The sequence below is a fragment of the Lissotriton helveticus genome, chromosome 9 (genome assembly GCF_964261635.1).
Source record: "Lissotriton helveticus chromosome 9, aLisHel1.1, whole genome shotgun sequence".
NCBI lineage: Eukaryota > Metazoa > Chordata > Amphibia > Caudata > Salamandridae > Lissotriton > Lissotriton helveticus.
In genome coordinates, this window is record NC_136070.1 from 1171620834 (window position 1) to 1171647039 (window position 26206).

At 44.4% G+C, this 26206-nt stretch overlaps 1 protein-coding gene across 3 annotated transcripts in view; it reads left to right on the forward strand.

The window, feature by feature from the left end:
• The window catches only part of LOC144782330 (inter-alpha-trypsin inhibitor heavy chain H3-like), a 397194-nt gene that overhangs the window by 222062 nt on the left and 148926 nt on the right, over window positions 1–26206 (forward strand). The window lies entirely within an intron of this gene.

Genomic DNA, 26206 nt, shown 5'->3' on the forward strand with positions numbered 1-26206 from the left:
TCATACCTTGACAAGGTGGATCAGGACATATAGATCCTTTTCATGCCCTTCGTATCTGCACATTTTCATCTGCAAATATTTAAAATATATGTATATGTTTGTATATGTATGTATATGTAAGATAAATGTATGACTTTTGGTTTATAGATGAGTAATCATTTCCTGTGATGTGCATTCAAACTAAAAAGTGTTTCTATAACTCTTCTAAGTACACCTGGTTGATACGAAGCACCCATAATGTTCTACTAAAATTAGCATTAAAACTAAAAAGGGTTTCTATATCTGTTCTAAGTACATTGCAATGTTCTATTCCAATTATAACAATTATAAGTGATGATATATATATATATATATATATATATATATATATATATATATATATTCACTGAAAAAACCATAGGTTATAGACCATATATAGTTAGGAATTAGCATTTAAAAAACCTTATTTTACTCACACAAAACCATTGAAATTCCATATATAGTTAGTTGCACTAACTATATATCGCGCACCTGCAATCCACTGCTGATCATGTCACATATTACATCATTCATGACATGGTCAGTGACATCACTGATGACATCACTGATGACATCTCAAATGACATCACTGATGACATCACTGATGACAACATCCAGTGACTGTATGTTTCTGTAAAGTTAAAATATATCTTACATATTGAAGAATGAGTGGATGTATAAGTGTCTGGATGAAGGATTTAGTAGGTGCGTGACTGACTGTATGAGTGAGTGATTAAATGTGTCTCACTGAATGCATGGGTTAGTGACTAAACTGTCTTAATTTGTGCATCATTATGTCTGTTGTTCTGTAAACTGCTGCATGTGTTGATCATTAGCTATACGAGAGGCTATATGTGTTATTAATTGCTTGCCCAAGTATTTCTATGGGAGATTGAGTTTGTGTGGGGGTGGCTGGAAGGTGTGTGACTCTATGCATAGATGTGTGAACAGTTTATTCACTAGGTGTATGAGTTCAAGAGTGCATGTGGAAACAGCTACATGGGCAGTTGACTGTGTGCATGAGTGTATTGATGAGTGAATGGATATCTCAATGCTACATGTCATAGTAAGTACATATGTAAAACACAGTACATGTGAGAGTTGGCATATATAAATAACTGTGCATGAGAGCCACCGAATGAGTGAGTGGTTGTATCGATCATTGTGAACTTGTATCAGGGATTGTATAAGAGAGTAAATATGTGTTAGTATATGTTTCAATAAGTAAGGTGTGTTTAACTGTATAGTTGAAGAAATGGAGATGAGATTGTTTCTTTGCATGACTGACTGGGTGTGTGAGTAACTCCATGGATGAGTGGAAGTGTGTGAGTGTCTGTATACACTGAGTGTATCTAAGGTTATATTAGAGTCTGAAGAGGTTTATCGTATTAGCACAAGAATGATGTCAAATGAGATGTCATCAGTGATGTCATCAGTGATGTCATTTGAGATGTCATCAGTGATGTCATCAGTGATGTCACTGACCATGTCATGAATGATGTAATATGTGACATGATCAGCAGTGGATTGCAGGTGCGCGATATATAGTTAGTGCAACTAACTATATATGGAATTTCAATGGTTTTGTGTGAGTAAAATAAGGTTTTTTAAATGCTAATTCCTAACTATATATGGTCTATAACCTATGGTTTTTTCAGTGAATTTTCAAGGTTTTGTAAATGCTAATTCCTAACTATATATGGTCTATAATCTATGGTTTTTTCAGTGAATTTCAATGGTTTTTTAATAGCAAATATCATAAGCTGTCGAATGTCAAGTACGTGGTAAGTGAAAACATTTTCGTGTTTATGCACACTGATCTGCTTTGAATGGTGCCCCCCCCCCTCATTTCTATTAGGAGTACTCTCTCTTTGCAGATAGTGAAAGGTAGTTAACGCAGGTCTTTGCCCCCATTGTAATCCGTCGTGCCTGCTTCTCTCTCCATTTGATTGATTGTTATCCAAGTATTTACTGTTTTAGAATTAGTTCTCTTTGGTTCATTCTCTATTTACAAACAAACACAGAGTCGCAATACTCTGTTTAGTCTTTGCAGATAACGAAAAATCGTGTAAAAAAAAAAGAAAAGGAATCGAGCAAAATCAGTAGGCCACTAATGGGATCTCTTTTTGACCTCGCTAAAATAGAAACATTAGGAACAACCCCTCATGACAAATACAAAACTAGTGAGATGAACTGAACTCCACACAATGATGGCTGCAAAACAGCTCGGCTCCGCCACCCACCCCGCCCAAAATAACGATAAAGAACGGCTGCCATGATTGGTTGCGGAATGACCACGACGGAGCTACGAAATGGTGCTGCTCTCATGCTAACCCCAGCTTCAGTCTGAAACATCCAGAAACACTGTAGACTACCAATTCGATCAGTTCCGGTAGCGCCCCAATGTAACCCGGTAGAGAAGAACTAGCTCTCCCCTCTTTGACTGATGGTTCTTGTTGCCTGTCCCTTCTGTTGTCATTTAACAGAACTATTTAGCCTGCTGAAAGGGGTTGTGTTCCGACCGCTGGTTGGTGGAGACATTTTGACTATATTCTGTACCTGCGTTGTCGCGTAATGCGTCATATGACGCGCCGCGTTAGCGCATCCGGAAGTCATCCGGGGCGCGCAGCGCGTAACGTAAGCATAACAAGTCATGTGACTTGTTAATAAAACTTTTCATTGGTTCATTTTACTTTTCTTATTGTAATGATGAAAGGCTTGGTCATATGACCTAAAAATTACGCTTTTCATTACTTCCGAACATTATTTTTTCTTAAATATATGTTATAATGTTCCAGGCTAATGTACTTTCCCGGAAATTTTACAACTGTCCTGCAAGTAAAATATATTCTTTTTTCGAGAAAAAGAGCGTTTCTTCGTCCCATGACGGAGCCGTTGAGCAAAAGAGGGTCGACCTGCTGTCTTAGTCGCCGATACGCCTGAATATGAGATTCTTATCGATCACTTTATGTTGCAGGAATAGAAAACACAACAGCCCTTGACCATTTATCTTTACTGCGTTCCTTCGTATTATACCTTTTACCCTTCATGTAATTGGTCTGCTTTATTTCACTTGCCTTTTAATGATTCTAAAACAGTCACTATTATTAAAAACTTTACCAATGTATATACTACTACCATGTTTTCTTTTAAAAACCTTTATTGAGAAAATTTCATTATACAAATACGAGCCTATAACCACGTGGGCCTGCCACAGAGCAAACTGTAATCGTATATGATGAATAGACATTTACACTGTAGAGGAACGTAACGGGCGGGCCATTAGGTTGCAAGAACTAAGGTGTCTAACAGTTACGGAATCGGTGGACGTACATTTTATAATTAAAATACGACAGGGCCAGTTACAATAAAATTATCTAGATATACATTTGCGGGCAAGTACCATGGGTGACGTTAATTCGAACTTTCAACAGTACAGTAATCAATAACACATCAGAACTTAATATCAATAGGGATGTCGAAATATTCAATCAATTCTCGTCCCCGCCCGCCATGTGCTTCAAAACTGCATACGTATCTCGTGATTTCAAGGTTCTGCAACCAGTACACAACAAGGAGTTACGAGTCCCATTTATTCTGGCGCCATTTTGGGCGAGGACGGGCAGGTCCAGGATATAGTCAAAATGTCTCTACCAACCATCGACTATGATGATGTTCATATGCTGTATTTATTAGAGTAACACTCATCTGTCCACATGAAATTAATTTGCCACAATCTAAACATGTCATTTTAATCTTTCCAAAGTTCTTCTAAATATTTGGGACCGTTTCCCTTGCCTCTGAAGCTCTCAGTGCCACTTCTTTGATGAATGTACTAGCAGGTCAGGGGTTCTCCTCCAAATCTCTCTTTTATGCAGCACTATAATTAATTGGTGCCACCTCTCCATATGACGATGCATGGTATAGTTACCACAACTATATTTTTTTTCGGTTCCTCTGGAGAGTTCATCGTGGCAGATGAAGCGTGTAACGTACCGGGCATTTACCTTTTTTTGCATGTACAGGAAAGGAAAAAAAAATCGAGCGTCCGAGTTCTAAGGTGTCCCAGGGCCATTTTGGTGGACCAGGCCCAAATCCAAAGAACAGCCATCTCACAGGCTAATGGGGCGACCCTCGCCGAGTTTCAGCATTGTAGGATGACCACACAAGTACAGCAACTTGCTAGACATCACCTCGGTGCCATCCGGATCTCGGCGCCCCACTGCAGATGAAGTGCCTCTCAACTATGAAACCACCACGGTGACATCCGGATCTTGGCGCGTTGTGCTGCCTTCGGCCTATTCGCACATCGGTCCGCTACTGACGCCATCTCACAGGCTAATGGGGCGACCCACGCCGAGTTTCAGCATTGTAGGATGACCACACCAGTACAGCAACTTGCTAGACATCACCTCGGTGCCATCCGGATCTCGGCGCCCCACTGCAGATGAAGTGCCTCTCAACTATGAAACCACCACGGTGACATCCGGATCTTGGCGCGTTGTGCTGCCTTCGGCCTATTCGCACATCGGTCCGCTACTGACGCCATCTCACAGGCTAATGGGGCGACCCACGCCGAGTTTCAGCATTGTAGGATGACCACACCAACTTGCTAGACATCACCTCAGTGCCATCCGAATCTTGGCATCTCAACGCCTAGTGGTATCTTCCATACAAAAAATATTGTTACGCTGCCTTTGGCCCCATTCGCACATCAGTCCGCAACTTAGACATCACCTCGGTGCCATCCGGATCTTGGCATCTCAGCGCCTTGTGGTGTCAGTCAGAAAATATTGTTGTGCTGCCTTCGGCCTATTCGCACATCGGTCCGCTACTGACGCCATCTCACAGGCCAACGGGGCGCCCCACGCCGACTTTCAACATTGTAGGATGGCCACAGAAGTGCGACAACTTACTAGACACCACCTCGGTGCCATCCGGATCTTGGCGCGTTGTGCTGCCTTCGGCCTATTCGCACATCGGTCCGCTACTGACGCAAACTCACAGGCCAACGGGGCGCCCCACGCCGACTTTCAGCATTGTAGGATGGCCACACCAGTGCGGCAACTTGCTACACACCACCTCGGTGCCATCCGGATCTTGGCGCGTAGTGAAGCTGCAGCAGCTGCAAATAAGCTTCAGACAGTGTTACAACCGCTGCTCAGAACTCTCAACTATGACACCACCTCGGTGCCATCCGGATCTTGGCGCGTTGTATTGCCTTCGGCCTATTCGCACATCGGTCCGCTACTGACGCCGCCTCACGTGCCAACGTATTTTCTCCGCATTTTATACCCTATGCCGCATAACAGGTCATGTGACTTGTTTATAAAACTTTTCATTGGTTCATTTTACTTTTGGTTTCCGAATGATGGAAGGCTTGATCATATGACCTAAAAACAACACTTTTCATTGGATGAAAACTTTTTTTTTCCCCCAAACGATGAAAGCCCCACCTTGTTTCTGGATGTTTCAGACTAAACTGGCGTCAGCATGAGAGCACCACCATCTCGTAGCTCCGTCGTGGTCATTCCGCGAGCAATCATGGCAGCCGCTCCCCACCAGAAGCCCGCAGGAGTCGGGGCCCCCAAAACTTTTGATGAATTCTCAAGGCGGAGGGGACGCTTTCGAGAATGGGGTCCAAGACCTAGCAGACAAGCGTCCGATTTCCAAGGTGTCCCAGGGCCATTTCAGTGGACCACGCCCAAAAAGGAAAGAGCCTGCCGCCATTTTGAGAGTCCTGTGGCAGCCGCCTATCGCTGCACCGCAAGAGTGGGCGCAACTCAGCTGAATGGCGGATTTTGACACAGTGGACCAAAAGCGGACGGAATGGCAACTGAAACGGTAAAGGGGCGCCCCACTAAAACAGATGAGACTCCACCTGGAGAGGCCCGTTCACGCCGCCTCCCCCGGGGCGCTCCACGCCGTTATTCGGAGCAGCATTGTAGGATACCAAAACCAGTGCGGCAACTTACTGGACATCACCTTGGTGCCATCGTTCTGCTGCCTTGGAACTATTCGCACAACAGTTTGCTACTGATGACCCACCCCCCGCGACGCCCCACGCCGTTATTTGCTGGGTGGCAACTTACTAGACATCACTTTCGTGTCATCTAGATTTCGGCGCGTTCTGCTGCCTTGGAACTATTCGCACAACAGTTTGCTACTGATGACCCACCCCCCGCGACGCCCCACGCCGGAAATCTGGACGTTGTGCTGCGTTGGGACTATTCGCACAGCCGACCGCTACTTCGTTGTTTTTCTCTAAAAATGTTTATATGTTATTACTATTTTTGTTTTCTTGTATATATTTATAAATTATTAAAGTTTTATAATCTTACTACTTTGTCGGAGTGCTATATATTTTTAATGTGACACATAATTGTAAAAACTTTGATGTACAAAGAGTCATCCCTGGAATCTTCCGCTTCACGCTCGGTCCCCTCCCCAATCACAATACAGGATGGTTTTCAGATAATAGCAACGCTTCTGCTGTGACGGATCTCATCGAGTGTGGGCCTTGATCTACTATAACTCCTTTGAAGAGGGGTGATTCTTTACAGCTGTGGCCATAAACTACATCTGCAGGGCTAGCTGATAGCCTAGGACCGGCCTGGACAATCGGACACAGAGGAAAAGGAGTGTCAGAGGGTGCGGTAGTGAATAGGGCGAAAGGGAGGTGTCGGGCGGGCACAGGGTGTGATTCTCAGGGAAGAGCAGCGCAGATGGGGGGAGGTTTATTACCCATGCATAAGACAGAGAGCGGGGGTGACCACTGCCTGGGTGAGATGCTTGCGAGGGTGGGGAGCCATGCTAAGGATCGACAGCGTGCACAGAGTGGGTCTGGTCAAGGCATCTAAAATGGCTGCCGTGCACGACAAAAGTGTGGCATTTGAAAAAAGACAAGATGGCGCACACAATGTTTTTCAACAATTCCTGATTTCCTTCGAATCGAACGTTAACAGACGTTGGGGCATATTACCAAAGTTAAGCGATATTTATCCCTAACGATGCATTGCAAAGATTTTTTTACCGTCAGAAATTATCGCAGATAAACCTTGCTATTATCAAGGTTTATCGCAAATACGATAAAAAACGAGCGCAATGCATTAATATCGCTGAAAACTCCGCGATATTCATGCATTACCGAGCTAATGCTCTTAGCCATGTTATCCACCTCCCATTGGATAACATGGCTAAGAACTGCTCAGGGCAGCTGTTACTTTTTGGAGATATTCGCGCTTATCTCGAATATTTCCAAAAGTTGATAATAGGAGATAGCGATGTTAGCGACTGTTTCCAGTCGCTAACATCTTGGCATGCCCACTTTGCATGTCATTAGTGATAAATATCACTCACATGCAAAGTGGGACCCAAGATGGTCGCTATCTCCTACTAGCCGTCGCTAACTGGTATTAGCAACAGCTAGGTAATACAGATATAATTTTATCTCCGCGAAGCGGAGCGCTGTTACAGATATATATCTTGTTTTTGAACGTTAATTTCTCAAAATGCACTGAAGCACATATATTGAGACATAGCAAAGGCACATCGGGCTACCAGTCCCTAATATTTTACCAAGTTTCGTGCAAATCCATTCAGCCGTTCGATTATTATTATTTTTTTTTTTTTTTGCCCCGCGGGGCCCTTTTAAAACCTCCACATCAAACCTAGGGGGTCAGCGAGGATCTACTATGCCCCCTTATGGTCATTTGCCCCTTCGCTTTGGCCTCCTCTTGTCTCTCGATCCTACCAAGAGACAAGATGGCGGCCGCTACGTACTGTTTGGAATGTTTACAGACACCGGAGAGCCAATCAGCTTCGCTTCGCAAAGCTCCGTAACACGAAAAGTACGCGAAGCGGTGCGCTGTTACAGATATATATCTTTTTTTGAACGTTAATTTCTCAAAATCCACTGAAGCACATATATTGAGACCTAGCAAAGGCACATCGGGCTACCAGTCCCTACAATGTTGCCAAGTTTCGTGCAAATCCATTCAGCCGTTCGATTATTATTATTATTATTTTTTTTTGCCCCGCGGGGCCCTTTTAAAACCTCCACATCAAACCTAGGGGGTCAGCGAGGATCTACTATGCCCCCTTATAGTTATTTCCCCCTTTGTTTTGACCTCCTCTTGTCTCTCGATCCTACCGAGAGACAAGATGGCGGCCGCTACGGACTGTTTGGAATGTTGACAGACGCCGGAGAACCAATCAGCTTCGCTTCACAAAGCTCCGTTGCGCGAAAAGTCCGCGAACCAGTGCGCTGCCCGGTCCGCTGTTACAGATATATATCTTTTTTTAAACGTTAATTTCTCAAAATCCACTGGAGCACATATATTGAGACCTACAAAAGGCACATCGGGCTACCAGTCCCTACAATTTTGCCAAGTTTCGTGCAAATCCATTCAGCCGTTCGGGCTAAAAGTGAGGCCAACCGCCCTATGGAAAACTCAATGTTAAAAACACGTTTTGGGACCCCCCTTTTTTCTCGGCCCCCACTGGACGAACCCCCCCCAAATTTTCAAGGGCTGCTCAGAAACAAAATGTGCCATTTTCCTGAAAATTTCAGCCAATTCCGTCCACAAACGCCAAAGTTATTAGACATAGAATTTTCAAAAAACCCATAGAGAAAAAATCCTAACTATATATACCTACTGGCGACCGCCAGTAGGTAATATATATATATATATATACTACTGGCAGCTGCCAGTAGGTAGTTATAGTTAGGGCCATGTTTCCATAGGGAAAGCGTTTTTTGACATGTCTATATCTTTGACGCCATTTGACAAATCTTAACGATTTTTTTTAAGTGTCTTAGGGCCAGATGTAGGTAATTTTTATTTACCGACCTCTTAAATACCGAGTCATACCGACTCGGTATTTAAGAGGTCGGAAAATAAAAATACCGAGATGTAGGTAATTGCAGATGTGCAATTACCGAATCGGAAACAGTCGGTAATTTCCGATGTGGTAAATACCGACCAGTCAATGCCCATGCATTCCTATGGGCTTTGAAGCCCATAGGATTGATTGGGCATATACCGGTCGGTATTTACCACATCGGAAAATACCGACTGTCACAAGGGTGCAGGGGGTGTCACTTTGACACCCTCTGGCACCCCCAAAAGAGGCTCGGGTGCCATGTGGCAGGCATACCTGCCCTAAGGGCAGGTCTGCCTGTCATATGGCATAGGTGTGCATGCACACATATGCATGCACACCAGAAACGGTATTTTACCATCAAGTAGTATTTGATGGTAAAATACCGATGTTGTACTGCTTGTGGGACTCAGAAGAGTCCCACCTACATACCAATTGTCCGGAATCAGTAATGATACCGACTCGGTATTTTACATACTCGGTAAATTTACCTACCGGTAAATTTACCGAGTCTGTAAATTACAGGGACCTACATGTCAAATTGCTTTTACCGGGTGGTAACGGCCGAATTCGGCCGTTACCACCCGGTAAAAGCCTACCTACATCTGGCCCTTAGTGAGTCTTGTGTATGGTAAGTTTTTGGGCTGAGTCCCCCAAAAACGCCCAAAACTAAGGAAAAGGGGGTATGGCAGGAATGCTCTGATGCTGGCATCCACCCGGAGACAACATCAGGGCAAAAAAGCATTTAAAAAAAAACAAATTTGCAGCAACATCGCAAATATTTGTGAAGTCACACTAAAATAAACAAAGAATCAAGCACAGGCCCCCATGCTTGTTTACACTTTAGCCCCCGGGTGGGGCAGGTCCCAGGGGCTTATTAATATATATAATATTGCGAGAAGGGGGCATGCGCCCTCCCTTCCCATGGCCATTTTTGGCCCCGGGGACCTCCACCTCCGCAGGGCAGACCAATATCTATTTTGTTTGGAGGGGGGCCACGCGACGCCCTCTGAAGGCTCTGAAGTTCCCCAGGGACCACCACCTCCCTAAGGTTTTATCCTCAAAAAGTAATATCATCACACGCCTGAGCTCATCTGAGGCCCCACCCCCTTTCTCCACCACTTTGTAAACGTGCTACTTGGTGCACTACTCATTTGAGGATTAAGGCCCCTTTGATGCGGAGAGTCCTTGGGGGCCAAGGACCCCTCCTATTACCACTACTAATTCCCACACAGCAGGATTGCGGAGAGTTCATCGGAGAACCCCATCTGCTTTCTCTTCCACTCTGTAGACGCGCCTCCTGGTGCACTATTCAGTGGGTGATGAAGTACCCTTTGATGCTGAGGGTCCTTGGGGGCCAAGATTCCCTCCTGTTAACACCACTAAACACCACACCTCAGGATTGCTGAGAGCTTCAATGGTGGCCACCCTCTTTCTCAACCACTCTGCAAAGCCGCCTCTTGGTGCACTACTCGTTGGGGAATGAAGTCCTCTTGGATGCTGTAGGTCCATGGGTGCCAAAAACCCCTCCAGTTACCACCAGTGGGATTGCTGAGAGCTCATAGAGGCCCCATCCCGTTTGTCAAGCACTCTACCATGCATCTCCCGATGCGCTACTCGCTGGGGGGTGAAGTCCCTTTGGGTATGGAAGGTTGTATGGGGGCTAAGAACACCTCCTGATACCACCAATAAGTCTCACACAGCGGGATGACTGAGAGCTCATTGGGTTTCTCACCTGCTTTGTCCAGAACTCTGCAAGCATGCCTCCTGATGCATTGCTCATTCGGGGATGAAGTCGCCTTTGAAGCTGAGGGTCCTTGGGGGCCAAGAACATCTCCTGTTACCACCACTAATTCCCACACAGCGGGATTGCTTAGAGCTGATCAGAGGTCCTGCCCCCTTCCTCCATCCACTTTCCAGACCCATACAGCCACTGACACACCCACTCACAAACCAATACAGCCACTTACAAACCCACTGACACACCTACACTGGTACTAACGTACCCACTCACACAGCCACATACCCACTTACACACCCAGTTACAGACTCATACAGAAACTCATACACCCAATCTCAAAGGTTACAGGTTACAGTTAGGAAATTAAATTAAAAAAAACCTTTGAAATTCCATGAAAAAACGAAATGTTACAGGTAATTTATAGTTGGGAAATAGTATTAAAAACGCTTATAAATTCACTGAAAAAAACAATGTTTACAGGGACATTATAGTTAAGAAATAGAATTGAAAAAACCTTAAAAATTCCCAGAAAAACAAAAGGTTACAGGGACGTTATAGTTAGGCTCACATTTCACTCGTACAAAACCTTAGAAATTCAGCCGTTATACGTCCCTGAGCTAACTATAACTTACCTCCCCCAATGCACTGCTTATGACCTCACATATTGCATCACTCATGACATGGTCAGTAATATCACTCGTGACATCTCAAATTACATCACTGATGACATCACTTTTAAGGGCAGCCCTGAACCCAACTACCATAACGTCAAGGTAGTCAATGGAGATTTCCATGATCTTACACTGGAGGGCTGTACAGAACTAATAATATAGGAAGTGAACCCGCTCCTATTCAAGTGGGACAGGCACCATGTCTCTTGGAATACACAAATGTCATAGGAATCCAAAAGCAATTTGGAAATCCCTTCTACTTTCCACAACAATATTTTAAGCGATGGCAGATGGGACAAAGTCCTGGTGAGAGGATCTCCTGTCATTGCCTCATTGCCTGGTTTGTTATTTGCATAAACACCCTGCCCGCTACTCACAAGGGCCACCAAGGAGACCTTGAATGGTTCATATATGGGTTTATGGGATTCCCACCAGCTTCAGAGTGAAAATTAGATAGCAGGGGATCGAAAACCTGAGTGGACCGACCATCACCAATGGGTTTCTATACCCTTACCCAACATTCCAGGGCATTAAAAATCAGTCAGGAAAGACCTGTAGGGAACCCTCTATCTGTGCCCCTTACAGCGTGGGCAACACCACCTATGTTCAGATGCTCTAGCTTGCCTCCTGGGGTCTGGGACTACAAGTCCCACAAGGCACCTGGTCAACTTATGGAGCATTTTACAAACGTTGCTTCAAAGTCTGGAACTTCTTCCTGAAGTTCCTCTTGGGATTGTCCACAACACAAAGCTAAGGGACTAGACGCTCTTAGATGGTCCTTGGAATGTTGAGACTGCGTTCTCCAGAATGCACATTGCCAGCTTCGTCAAAGTCCCCTTGACATCTTCCCGCTGGGATCTTATTGGTGGAAATGGTGCAGGTGGAGCTCTTTTAACCTGTTCCTTTCAGGGAGTCCTGGAGGAAGGGGTGCAGCTGTGTACAGCCGCACTTGCACTTCAATAGACTGTGCCTCCCCTCTCACACAAAGAACTTCACTGTAACCTATTGTGTCTGCAGACAGACAGGGATTGGGGAAGGGAGTCAGGAAATTCCAGACACCTCCAGGAGTTTCTCCCACTGCAAAGGGGCACCAGGTATACAAACAGGACTCTCAGACACACTTTTCATTTCGCTTTCTGAACCAGTGGAAGGGCTCTCAGAGGAATGCCTGCCGTTATGGGTTGCTATGAACCTCAGAAGACTGTTTTACTGCAACGAAAAACATTGCTCTACTGATGCCTGATTTGAGCCCTCAGAGGTCTCCCCTGCTGCTTGAGCCCTGCTCTTCTATTTGAGCCCAGGACTTTCAGAGTGCCTTTAAGGGTTAGTTGGCTGGCCTCCTGAGCAAATACTCTGGGTCAGAAAAGGCTACAACCATTTTTTACCAGCACCTGGAACCTGCCTGATTGAGTCCTGGCCTTCCAAGTAGTGCACCCCAGTCCCGGAACCTGGGAAGTAGTGCTAAATATGCCCAGATAACCCATATCCAAAACATGGGACTTGGAAATGTTTTGCCAAAGTAAGAGTAGATCGGGACTTACTTGCTCGTCTGTCCTCCCAAGGTGCAAAGCTGGTCAGCCTGAATTCGCTGCATCTCTCGCTCGGCTAATCCTGTCAAACATCTCCTCACAGAAGGGTCATCCGAGCTCGTGGAGCCCTCGTCAGCTACAACCTGAAGCTTCAACATGCTGGAGATTTAACAATTCAAAACAAAAACTATGTCCGCATGTAGGAATCTTTAGCGTGACTTCATCCAGAGGCTCCCTAACAATAACATCTCTTCCTCTGACACTGCGACTGCTCTGCCCTGCTGAACTTTACCTTCTCTGACATTTTTCGCTCCAAATTTGTTGTAAATCTGAAGGTAAGTGGAGACCGAGCCCTATCCACATTTTATATTCGACCTTCTCACCATCATGGTTGGCCATCATTTTCGGCTTTGCCCCTGTCTAATGCAACTAGATAGCCAAAGTTGGCGCTTTGATCTTTTCGGAGTTATTTCACTCTTTAAAGTTTAACAGTTCATAACTCTGGTTTTACTGATTGTATTTTTTTCTGTTTTGGTGGCAAATTATTTATTAACATTTACTCTAATCTTCTAAATTGGTCTGGGTTTTTATTGTGTTGTTTTTTGACTTCATTACTGTTTAAGTGCTGCGTAAATATTTTATACATTGCTTTTAAGCTAAGCCTGACTGCTTTTGTGCCAAGCTATCTTTAGCATATTTTAATTAAGTGACTTTTTGTGGTTCTCCCTGATGAGGATTGTGGCTGTTGCTACAGTAGGGTGTTATCCCCTCAAACTTTCACCTATTTTTTTGAATTCATAAAATTCAATTAAACCCACAGAGTCCCATTTTTGGTTAGGCCTCCACCCCCTTCTGCAGTGGTTCTGGCTGGAAAGGGAGTGTGGTATACTGTTAATGCACTTGCCATGTGTACTATAGGTACAGATCTCATTTAGATCATCCATTGAAGCCCCAGTTCATAATCCATCTCTCCTCATGACTTTGATTGATTGAACCTCTTTTGAGCTCTGAATTCATCATTATACTTTAACAATTCTAGTTCGCCGAAGCTGATGCAAGCTTTCCTGATCATGTCTAAGTATTTGAAGAGTGCTACACTCCACTCAGGGTACTGTTGCTGTCCATCCATCTATCTTAGGCAGTACTTTTGGTCACCTGGCCAGCCCACATTCTTATGAATTGGACCCTTCTTTGCTATGTGATTCTCTGTGGAGCATTTTAAATATAGCAATATCAACGGGTCTAATACACACATGTAGAATCTAACAGAACCTCAAGACTGTCCTACTAAACCTAAAAAGCCTATAGAACTCTAATAAAATAATAAAGGAAATATCCTTTATTAGGACGGATTCCCATCACTCACCATAAGTGACATGCTTCATCGTCTGGGTCTCCTCCTAATGTCACGCTAGTGACACTAAGGGCTACTACCCTTACAAAAAGAAAAGGGGAGCTCGCAGATGTTTTCAAAGCTATGCAGATTGTTGTGATAGCGCTATGTTTAGACCTCAGTATATGAATAGAAAAATAGTGTGGGAATGTAAGTGCTGTGCAAAGATGTGTTTAAAGTGAATTAAAACTGACCAATTAGGGAAAAAAACTTTTATTATTATCCCTCTCCGATCAGAACTGGCCATTATACTAAATATTCATGATTATGGACCTTTGAGTTCCTTTAGAGACTGTACCACGGTTACATTGTAAGTTTTATTTTGTTGCAGATACTAATAACGGTCCGTACTTACAGAGGATCAGTTATTCCTGAGTACAGGTAAAGAGGTTGTATCAGTTCCAACCTTTTACAAACACTTTTAAGTATATATTTCACTGTTTGGCAGTAGCAATATTCCAGAGGTCCTTAAGAAGGCATAGGATAATAATCCACGTGTGCTGAAACATGTTGACCCTTCACATCTAGACAGTTATTTGTTAACACTGCCCTTTGCACTGTTTTTAGTTCTGATCAGAGAGGGATAATAATAAAAGTTTTTTTCCCTAATCAGTCAGTTTTAATTCACTTTAAACACATTTTTGCACTGCACTTACATTCCCACACTATTTTTACATTCACATCTTGAAGTCCAAACATAGCGCTATCGCTACAATCTGCATAGCTTTGAAAACATCCGTGAGCTCCCCTTTTCTTTTTGAAAGGGTAGTAGGCCTTAGTGTCACTAGTGTGACATTAGGAGGAGACCCAGATGATGAAGCATGTCACCTATGGTGAGTGATGGGAATCCATCCTATTAAAGGATATTTCCTTTATTAGTTTATTAGAGTTCTATAGACTTTTTAGGTATAGTAGTACAGTCTTGAGGTTCTGTTAGATCCTACATGTGTGTATTAGACCCGTGGATATTGCTGTTGTGTATTTAGTATATAGTGGGGGAGTATATCCGCATTCCCTCAGACCCTTCTCATATAGTGGTATTTACAGCATTTTAAATATATCCATCTACTTATCTGCCTGTATTTTCTCCTTGGTGCTTGTTAGACCCAGCTGTTTCTGACTGGCTAGCACTCATTGAAATCAGACAGAATTCACCGTCCTAGATAGGATGAATACACTGCACTTGTCCAATAACCTGTGCTCACCATTGGGTAGCTTGGCAGAGAGCAGGCATGCTTAATCTCTGAGTCCAAGTGTAAAGTATTGACACAAACCCCACCCTCACAACACACTGTGTACGCCACAAAGTGACTCAACACCGTATGTATAAAACACTGTTCTTTGTATTACACACACATTGAAATCAAAACAACATACACATTTGATATATACTTGACAGTTATATGCAATTGTCGAACTGTTCCATTAGCAGCAGAACAGCATGAACATAAATGTACTAGTCATAGGTATTCACTTGCTCCGTTATCCCCTCAGCCTTGTAAGCAAAATAAACCAATGTGCGTAATAACCCGAGGTGTTAATGATCCAGAAATCCTTCCACATCAAAAGTGATAGAAACATATATGCACGCTGTTCAGAGGTATTCCACTTTCCCGCTAATACATTAGCATAAAGCACGACGTTCCCGATATTGCATACCCTCTGCAGTTGCAATGGTCAAGAAATCACAGGTTTTGACTATACCTCATGTTCCAGCCCTTAAGCCAGTCAAACTACACCAGCTAATGATACACATTGCACCCTTTGGTGACACTTTGATTAGATTCTCTGGACCACCTAAAGTGGAAGGAAACAGTTACATGTTCTCATCCATCTTGATTAGGGCCTCCGTTACCCAATGGCACCTTCACCAGTGTGGGATCAGTATCCCCCAATAGGCAAAAGTCTGTGGCTCCAGAAGCTGGTGCACTTTCAATTTTGAGAATTGTTTTCCCTCTGGTGGAGGTGCAAGCTGCAGTTGCTCCAGGCAGCCAGCTGTGAGTGCACACAAGGCAGAACGAGACCGCTCAGGTCCAGTCATGATATTCTCATCAACAGAGTACCTAATGGCATGGGTGCGGGGAGAGGGAGCCTGCGACCTTGAACTGAGGCCGCGATGTCAGGCACCTTCACCTTCCCAACGTGGAGGTTGGAGACAGTCTAGGCTGCCAGCTTGGGTCTGGCCGACGCATCAAGCTTCCCCCAACACCCCTCGGACACCACACGCTATGGAGTTTGAGCCAGCAGAGGGTGTCTGATTGTAAGCTCAGGCCCCTTGGATCAGAAATCCTCCCCCACACTTCTTAAACTCCTCATGCTACGGCACCCCCAGGTGGAACACTGATCACTACGAGCACACTCCTCAGAACACTTTGATTACGGCATACAACGGCCCGTCCTTATCCCAAACGACGATCACTTCCACCAATTTTCACCATACCCTGTGTGGTCCCTCCAATCTCATGGAAATGGGGAGATCCTTTCTGTTCCTGGGATCTCGTGGACAGGAAGCCAGATAACCAGCCCTTGGAGAGTGCTTAGGGACCTGCGTCACAATAGTTGGCGATTCGCTGCAGGCCAGCAACATTCTGGCAAAATCCACCAAGTGATATTCCCCTTCCTAGACCATGGCAAGTCCCACATCACCACTAGTCTGCAGATAATCTAGTTGCAGTCCCCCCTGCCCCAATAGTTACTCTTGTTAATGTCCAGGTATCAAACCAGCATACTGGTTCCAATCCCATAAGAGTCTCTAGCTCCTGAGGGCAGAGCCTCAGTAGTTATACTCACAATGGATTTTGAAGATGAGATCAGTTCAAAAGGTCACTTTTGAAATGCATGGGCCCTCTATATATTTTGTCCTGTCTGCCATCCTACCCGTGAGGCTTGATCAATATCTTTAGTGGTGCCAAGACCCTGCCCCTTGGAATACAGGTGCCAATTCCACCCCCTCTTTTCCTTCCCAAGAAGGCCCCTCAGAGTCAGTGGTCTGTAGTTTTCCTTGAACCCCAAGTTTATGGCTGTTTTTTCAGGAATGCCCAGATGTAGCTGTCCCCCAGCACCCAGATGTGGATTGAAGACTAGCTGATAGGAACACAGAGCCACAAGCACATAAATGCCCACTTTCCCAAACTGGTAATTCCACCTTGGTAATGTCGGATCCACTCGCACCACCGGAGAGAATTTGCCAATACTAACTCATCAATATCAAACACTACCACTCAATAGGCTTTCCACAGATCCCTTATGTCAATCAAATGCGAGAAGCAGACCATACCATACCTTACACTTCATCTGGTGCCCTTCACGACCTGTGAATGTAGCACACCTGCGCACATGCCCTACCTCTTCCCAACACCGCACCCTGCCCCCAGGGAGTGCTCAGATGTAGCGAGAGACATGCAGAACCTTGGCAGGTAGCTTTTTAAATACCAAGCCATTGTAACAGTACCTGCACACTCAGGTCCCACCATGACAAATCTGTGGCATGTTTGGAGAGCTACCTCCTCGGGTGGCACAACCAGTGCTGTAGAGTCACAGAGGAGCATTTCAGTTACATGCCCTAGGTATATGTCTTAACCCTAGACAAGAAACTTACAGCTAACTCAAATCAGCCAATCATGTAGACACTAATCACCAGTATGGATATGATAAGCAGAGCGCTTTGGTACTGAATGGCAGTGTCAAAAACGCTCAAAGTTGTAATGTTAGCACATAGATCTGTGGAAAACCGGGAGGGATAAAAGCAAAAAGTTGAGAGAAAGCACCCTAGAAAGGGGTACAAAAGGGGGTGGTGATGGACGGAGCATCTGAACCAATCAAACACTCACACCCAGTCAACAGATCTTGGTTTAATCCATCACCGTTCTTTAGCCCACTTTGCCACCCCAGTTCAGAGATGGCCATATGCAAATCAGTCTGACCCTGTGCCTCATGGGAACAATCCAGTCCGAACTGCCAAGCCATGCCTTCCCTGGACTGGATTCAAGCTTCCTAGGACCGGTTTCTGGCATTACAGCCGTCTTCAGCCAGACTTGCTTTAATCCAGTGGCAAAGTGATCAAGGGACTCATGTCTGAGCATACCCTGCCAACTTATGGCGAACAAAGCGGTACAAAAGGGGGGTGGTGATGGACGGAGCATCTGAACCAATCAAACACTCACACCCAGTCAACAGATCTGGGTTTAAACCATCACCGTTCTTTAGCCCACTCTGCCACCCCAGTTCAGACATGGCCATATGCAAATCAGTCTGACCCTGTGCCTCATGGGAACAATCCAGTCCGAACTGTCAAGCCATGCCTTCCCTGGACCGGATTCAAACTTCCTAGGACTGGGTTCTGGCATTACAGCCGTCTTCAGCCAGACTTGCTTTAATCCAGTGGCAAAGTGAGCAAGGGACTCACGCCTGAGCATACCCTGCCAACTTATGGCGAACAAAGCGGTACAAAAGGGGGTGGTGAAGGACGGAGCATCTGACCCTTGAAAGGGCCATTTCCAGCACCGCTGATAAAAGGATGAATGGTGCTGCCATGCCTGTTTAAGGCAATGTCACATTTGTGCTAGCATGTGTCGCTGCCTTAAAATCCTTTTAAGTTTTTCCCTCCTCTTTCACTTGCCAAAGCTATTGGCCTTTTCCCTCATCTCCTGTATTTTCTACTTCCTTAACTGCGCTCGCATTTCTCTCTTTCCTTCTTCTTACTGTCTCTGCCACTTTTTTTACCTTGCATCCTTTTGTGTTGGTTACGTTATGACACAAGGGTCAACCCAAAAAAGTCACTGGGACCTGGGTATTAAGTGTTTATATTAGAAGGGGTCCCAGAACGGGAGAGTAGATAGAAAAGAAGTTCAAAAAAATGAACAAAGAAAATCAATATCATTTAGAGTACAGTGTTATTTATTCACAGAGTACTCCACCTTCTATTTGGTACTCCATTAGTATATAAAAAATTAATTTCTACATTTGTCATTCTGTGCCCAAAAGAGGAAGTAGGGGATTGGGAGGGAGTGTAGTGAAATGAATTGGTGTAGGATAAGGAAATTAGTGAAGGTCAAAAATACATTATTCACAAATCAAACAATTTTATGGCTTCTCATGGGAGCCAAAATTAAATGTCACACTTGGGCATAGAGTTTATAACACCATGCTTCAGTGATAGAGTATATACATCTTGCTAGGGTAGAAGCTGGTACAAGGGGTTGTTGTTGTCTACGTTTCGACCAAGGAATGCGTAGGGTAGTTGTCCCCATACAAAGCAGGTCTTCTTCAGGACAATAGGAAAGAGATGGGCAGATACCCTAAACAGAAGATATAAAAACACGTGTAAGTAAACGGTCTAAATAAGATCCGAGAGAAAATGATAACATACACAGAGGATCTTAAGTAATCTTAAGCATCCTTTTGTGGCATCACCTTTTCTGTCCCTTCTCCCCTCTCAAGCCTTCTTGTCAAAACCCAACACATGCACCTGAAACATCTCAACACAGTGATCTCGCATCTCCTTTTTCATTCGGCCAACCCCTTCCCTGTTGTCTGTCTTCCTCATGTTCATACCTCCACTGCACACCACACTACCCATCAGGCCCTCTCAAGTTCAACACCTGCATGCACTCCCTGTGTGCCCTGGCTTCTTTCCCATCTCAGTCTCTTCTCAACCCTGTCTCTGCTCTCCACCATTCTCCCTTGCAAAATGTGTCTCCTCTCTGCTTTGTGTTTCATTGTGTGTATGTTGTCTGCCACTTGCCTCTTTTTCCCTCCTCTTCTGACCATCACTTCTTTGTGAATCTCCCCCGTAATGTTCTCTGTGTTGCTGTGGCACCATCACTAATGTCAACTATTAACATTTACCCTTGCTGTTACCATATTCTACTGCTATCATCCTCTAACTTAATCTCGACTTCTATTTAGGATGACTTCCCTTCTTCCACCACATCCACCTCATATGCCACACAACCCTTCTGCTCATATCCAAAAGGGCTTCACGTCCCCATAACTGGGGTCAGGACTTCCTGACCTGCCTTTTTAAATTACCCCACTAACACAACTTTCAGTATTAAGTATTTTCCGACTACCAACCTTCTCCCCCCCTTTCGCTCCTCAGTTTTTCATCTTCTTTATGTGTGTGTGTGTGTGGGGGGGACTTCTAAAGTCCACCCTCTCTGCCCTCCCTGGTTGGCTACTCCTTGCTTCGAAAGTGATGTCACTAACTTGGGATTGCTCTCATGCAACTCTGCCCCTTCAGATGGGAATTGTGGATATGCTGCTACGCGGGTCCTCTCCATCTGAGGTGCCCTCCCTCTCTGGATATTTGCCTTGCACCCCAGGGATCATGCATCCCCTAGTAATTCTTGACTGGTTCCCACTGAAGATGCAACTGTGTGACTTTGGCCCAATGACAGCCTGCTCTGCTCCAGTCCCATAACGAAACTGGAGCCTCCCCCCTGCAAAGTGGATGGAGGGGGACCCCACGTTCCGGTCCGAATCAGGAGCGCCACAGGCCAGAGACCTTCTGCTCATGGAGAGTTTCAGAGGGGGCCCCTTGGAGCTTGGGCCCTCCTGGCATGCTGGGACTGACGGGGCTATTGTTACGGAACTGCTCAGCTCGTCATGTGCTCCCTCCAGTCCACTACTATTCAATCTTGCACCTATCTTGGTGTCTGTACTAGACGCCGTCACCAGCCCTTGGTGTCTGTACTAAACGCCGTCACCAGCCCTTGTGTGTCTGCTGTCTTTTTTCTGACACTGAGGCCCGTAGCCCTTTGTCCTTGGGGTTCAGCCTGCTCTCTGGGTCCACCTGTTCCTTCTCCAAAGATTTGCTGGACCCTTTTTCCTAGGATAACCAGCCTGTTCCTCACACTTCTTAGGGAAAACAAGTGAACGTGGCTTCGCTCACCCCGGCGGTTAATGCCCTTGATGGTCTACATCTGCCCTCTGGTGCACTGGGGTCATGTGTACCGCCACTGACAGCTTTCCCGGTCCCCTCGATAGAGGCAAGTAAAGCTGTGTTTATTTCATCCGTGGGTGGAGCTGGCGCTGCCATTCTGTCCACCATTTATACTTTTCAAGGCTGTGCAATGAAAATCCCGCAGCCATTTTAGCAGTGACGCAGCTGCCAGGCGGCGCACGCTCTAAGCTCTCATCTCCATTTTTAGTTTCCCCTCCACGGTCATGGTATTTTGCCTCTTTGAAATATAACGGATTTGTTAGATACTGCTAAGTAGATTTGAGGTACGCAGCTGTCACTAGGCAGAGGTACCCCCAAAATGAGGCTGAGGTCACAATTGTGAAAGAGCTGCAAAGTGTGGGTGCAAATCGAACACTCACTAATTGACATTAGCCATTGTGTGCTAATTAGGTAATGTGTAATACGGTGACCCCGATTTTGACTTTGAGCCTTGGAATGAGGAGTTATTGGCTCCTGCCTAGTCAAAGATTTCTAAAGTATTCATTGAGGGCTGACATTTGTGTTTGCAAAGTTGGACCTTGGCTGAAGCTTTCCTGAGAATTGGGCTGGCAAATGATTAACTTGTCCCCGATAACAGTTTTTTTAGCTCTGAAACCGGTGACATGATAATGCCCATGCAAAAACAATTCCATTACTGACAGAGGTCAGGATTTTAAACTTTCTTGTATTTACTTATATCTTTTGCCAAACTGAGAAGTTGCCTTTTTTCAAAAAGGGCAACATTCAATAATGGCTCGATCATAGTAGGGTAAGAGAGAAAAATACTTTAAAGGCTGGAATGCTCGCTCTCACTTCTCCAAGTGCGGGATTCATGATTTATTTGTGCCCCTTTTGAATTTCTTTCGTTTAGAAAATGATAAAATACTTCACAAATATCATCCAAGAAGTCTAAAATTGATATTGATTAAGGATTAGAGCATCAGAAGTATCCTTAATACTGATTTGCTTCTGCCTTTTCCACTTTAATACCTCTCTAATTAGACTGTTTTTTCTTTTCTGCTATAAAACTTTAACAGTTCCGCTCAGGTTTTCGCTGAGGCCTTGACTGAAGACAGATATGTACTTATTTAATGGTAGATACATTTACTTTTAACACAGTACTTCAGAGTGCTGTGGCACAGCTACCAGAGCAGCTGATTCTGGAGTGGAGGGTTCATGGTTCGATCCCTGGTGCCGGTGGCTGCTCAGCTCAGCACCATGTGACTCTGGGTACTAGCTCACTCAAGGCCAAGTGTATCCTTTTTGGAAATAACGGTTACCTAATTTGCGATTTTCTGCAAATCGCAATTAGGTAATCGTTATTCCTAAAGTATGAAACTCTTTTGAGTTTCAGTAGCGAATCCTAATGGGTCGCAAATAGACCTACCTCATGCGTATTAATGTGGTAGGTCGTAATTTGCAACCCATTCAGAAATCAAGGCCATCACCGGGATGGTGGCCTGCTGGGGTCAGCAGACCACTATTGCATAGTTGCATCAAGGTAAAATCCGCTCGCAAAGGGGCAGATTCTCTGAATGCATCATCCCAAATGCAAAAATCGCAAATAAGGAAATCGCAAAATTGCGATTACTTGCATTTAAGGAATCTCAAATTGAGATTCCTTAAATGCAATGCATTAAAGTAAAAAAAAATAGCGATTTCGCTAATAGGGCTCGCAAATTACCATGAAGTTGAACTTCATGGTAATTTGCAAAAACTTTGAAAAATGTACTAAAGTGCATTTTTCAAAGTTTCATGTTGCGCACTCACATGCCCTAAGAGCATGTGTGTGCGCAACATATGTGCACAGATCAATTTCAGGGGTGCAACAGGGTGTCCTTTTGACACCACTGCACCCTTGAAATCGCATTCTCAATTTGCGATTCACTAATTGCGATTCGCAAATTGAGAATGTCTTCCTATTCATTCCTATGGGCCTCGAGGCCCATAGGAATGAATGGGGAGGTATTACTTAATTGCGACTCGCAATTTGCGACTCGCAATTAAGGTATTTTCAGAAATCGCTATTTTTTTGTGATTTCTTCATGCATAGCATTTTGCTATTCCTTATTAGCGAATCGTTATTTTTCGCTATTAAGGAATAGCTAAATGGGTTCTTGATGCATCTGGGGGCTTGTCTGTGATTGCTCATAAATAAAGCAGTCTTTTTTAGGTCTTGTAGACCTGCGTTGCAGCGCGCATGCACTGCTCGCTCTGCGAGGCTTCTTGTAATCAGGATAGTTCAGAAGTGGAGTTGAAGCCCCGTCCATCATTCCTATTGGCTGGCCTCATTGTTTATGGTAAACGCTGCAATCCCATTGAAAATGAGGCTTCTTTGTTACCGCCCTGTCTACTTTTGACCCCGCCCATCCGGACTGGATGGTTTACTTGTGGCGTTACATAGGATGCTTTAGTTAGTCAGGGAGCACTATTTTCTTTAATAAATAATGTGGGACAATGGCGGTGCTTGAATTTGCAGTGCGCACACACAGCACTCGCAGGACAACGGCGGGCGCTACTTGCATGCGGATGCTGTTTCTATGGTGCAGCGTGAGCACGTTGATGTGATGCGTACTTCATTGCCTAGTCAACCAAACCTTCTCAGAATAAGATCTAACTCAGCCAATGAGAAGAGGTGTTTATAGAAGGTTGTCCATTGTATTAATCTAGTGTTTGTAAAGCTATCGTTAGAATCGTACTTGTTAGCGCTATACTAAGTGAAAGCAGTAATATAAGATTGGGACTTGTGATTGTGCAGAAAACGCAGATAGCTGGCTAACAGATGGGGCAATTTAGGTGCTATCTGGGCATCAGAGGGAGTAGGACTTCAAGGAAGCTAATTCCGGTTGGGGACACCGATACGGAACAACATGCGGGAATCAGTGCTTTCGAGCTGAATCAGGCACATTATTTGCTAATTGTAACCAGAATATCACTCTGACATTTTGTTTGCTTTTTATTTTTAACTTTACTTATCAATTTATAACATGCATAATAAGATTAACTCCAGAAACACATGTGAATGCTGCAACACAGCATTTTAATAATCTAGACAGCCGTGAAGCCTTGGTTTTTTGTCACTGGAGTAGTTTTACTAAAAATGTTACGGAACAGGAAGGTAAAATGCTTAGAAACCAAAAACATAACAAAAAAACTTTGGGGCATATTACCAACAACTAGCGATATTTATCGCTAAAGAAGCTTAGCGACAATTATTTTATCTCCAAGCATAGCCGGATTTTATCGCAGAGATAACGTGCTATTAGCAGCGTTTATCTCCAATGCGATAAAACATCCGGCGATAGCGGCGAAATGCGTGAATATTGCTGGAAAACAAGCAGCGATATTCACGCATCATCGCCAATAGGGTCTTAACCTGAATATCCACCTCCCATTGGATATACAGGTTAAGAACTGGTCTGAAAAGGCGTTAGTTTTCAGCGATATTCGCGCTTAGCGCAATTTTTTTATCGCTACACCTGCCTTGCTAATAGGCGATAGCTACGTTAGCGACTGCTTTCAGTCGGTAACTGGTTGGGTACGCCCACTTTGCACGTTATTAGCGATAAACATCGCTGACATGCAAAGTGGGCCCCAAACCGCTCGCTATCACCTAAACGCTGTTGCTAACTGATGTTAGCGACAGCTTGCTAATAGGGCAATGAAATTATCGCAGCTTTGCAGCCGAAAACGGCCGCAAAAGCGGCGATAATTTCATTTCGCCTGCCTTGATAATATGCCCCTTTGTCATTTACAGCACCAATAGCTCTAACTTCCTCAAAAGCGAGACCTATTGCATTGCAAATGCTTGTTTCTAATGCTGCCCGTTTTCCTTAAAGGAAAACGAGATGCATTTAAAAATGAAAAATTAAACTTTGCAGTTTCATTTTTTAAGAGTAGGCAGTGATCTGTGTAACCACTGCCTGCTCTTAAATAATATTTGTTTACCATTCTCAAAGGGGAATGGGCCCCCTAGGGACTCCTTCCTATTTGTGAATGGGTTACCACCTCCTTCATGGAGTCTGTAAAATATGAATGTTTTGCGACCGTAATTTGGTCGCAAAACATTCATACATCCCATTCAGATTAGGTATTCAAAGGGACGCCATAAATACGCCCCTTCCAAATACCGAATCGCAAACACAAATTGCTATTTGGTAACGTGTTACTGATTCGCAATTTGTGTCTCATACACATGTGAAAGCATGTTTTAGGTCGGAAAAGGACTGATCGGCTGTTTCTAACCGCAAACATGCATAATACATGTGGCTCTTAATCTCGGCCTCTAGCGCCTTGAGATCCTTAGGGGTGGGCAGTTATCGCTATAGAAATACCTGATTTAGATTTTCGATTTAGAAATAATTCCTAATTGGAGCCCCACCCTCTGAGTGGGAGCCTTGACAGTTTGGTTTATGTTTTGAGGTTAACCAAAGACTGATTGGCATACACAAGATGGCACAGATCATGACATACATGCTTTAATAACACTTACATCTTGAGTAAAGTCTGACATCAAGGACCATTTGTTTAGTTTATTCCACAATATTTATTCAGGATAACATTCATAACCACAAATGACATCACCCATAGCATTAAAAACTAGAACACCAAGGGGGATATGTACAATGAAGTGGCGGAGGGTGTCGTTAGCCTCCTGGGCTTAACAACACGCTCCACCACTTTGGAAACACATATTTACAAAAATGTAGTGCAGCCTTGCGTTTCCCACTGCGATGGCGCTAAGTTGAACAACTTAGCACCAACGCAGGCACCCTTGCACCAGAGTGCAAGGGTGCCTGTGTGCAGTAGAGGATTGGTTATGTATAGGAAGGTGTCCCTTCCTGCACATAAACAATCCTAAAATGCCATTTTGTACGCAGCACACATGATAGTTAGAAAATGCAATTTTTTAAAAGGTTTGTTTATGTTCAGGAAGTGGCACCTTCCTTTACATAAACAAACAGTGACATTTTGCTTTTTCCATGTGTGCTGCACAAGGCAGCACACATGGAAAAAGCAAAAACGAGG